The sequence below is a fragment of the Solanum tuberosum genome, unplaced genomic scaffold (assembly GCF_000226075.1).
Source record: "Solanum tuberosum cultivar DM 1-3 516 R44 unplaced genomic scaffold, SolTub_3.0 scf00471, whole genome shotgun sequence".
Classification (NCBI taxonomy): Eukaryota; Viridiplantae; Streptophyta; class Magnoliopsida; order Solanales; family Solanaceae; genus Solanum; species Solanum tuberosum.
In genome coordinates this window covers 220,471-221,614 of record NW_006239389.1, presented here as the reverse complement: position 1 = coordinate 221,614, position 1,144 = coordinate 220,471, and positions in this window count along the sequence as shown.

Here is a 1,144-nt window from a genome sequence, read left to right as displayed (position 1 = left end):
TTGATGAGGCCATGGAAAGTGAAGAAAAAGAATTGTGGTTTGATGCTATGGAGGATGAAATGAAGTCTCAACATGATAATCATACCTTTGATTTGGTTATGTTACCTAAAGGTCGAAAAGCTTTGAAAAATAGGTGGGTTTTCCGGGTGAAACATGAAGATGGTAACCCAGTTCCATGGTATAAGGCTAGATTAGTTGTGAAGGGCTTTAACCAGAAAAAGGAAATTGATTTTGAAGAGATATTCTCTCCAGTTGTGAAGATGTCATCCGTGTGGTTCTAGGCTTGGCTTCAAGTCTGGACTTGGAGGTTGAACAGATGGATGTTAAAACCATTTTTTTCCATGGTGACTTGGATGAAGAAATTTATATGGAGTAGGCGGAAGGGTTTGAAGTCAAGGAAAAAAAGAATTATGTTTGCAAGTTGAAGAAGAGCTTGTATGGTCTAAAACAAGCACCAAGGCAATGGTACAGGAAGTTTGATTCTTTTATGAGTCAGTAGGGCTTCAAGAAGACTTCTTCAGATCATTGTGTTTTTGTGCAAAAATTCTCTGATGGTGACTTTATTATCGTTTTACTTTATGTTGATGACATACTTGTTGTTGGTCATAATATTTGCAAGATTAAAAAGTTGTAGCAAGATTGAATAAGTCTTTTGCTATGAAAGACTTGGGACCAGCAAGGCAGATTCTTGGCTTGCAGATTGTCTGTGATAGAGATGCCAAGAAGTTGTGGTTGTCACAAGAGAAGTACATTCAGAAAGTACTTTGTAGATTTAACATGGACAAAGCTAAGGTTGTCAGTACACCTTTAACTATGCACTTCAAATTGAGTACTAGTCATTGTCCTTCCAGTGATGGTGAGAAGGAAGATATGAAGAAAGTTCCTTATGCTTCAGCTGTTAGTAGTTTGATATATGCAATGGTGTGTACAAGATCAAATATTGCTCATGCTGTTGGTATTGTTAGCCGTTTTCTTTCTAATCCGGGAAAAGAGCATTGGAATGCTGTAAAGTAGATTATGAGATATCTTTGTGGCATTTCTAGTATGAGTTTGTGTTTTGGTACAGGGAATCCTATTCTTTGTGGTTATACTGATTCAGACATGACCGGTGATGTTGATACTCGTAAGTCTACTTCAGGCTACT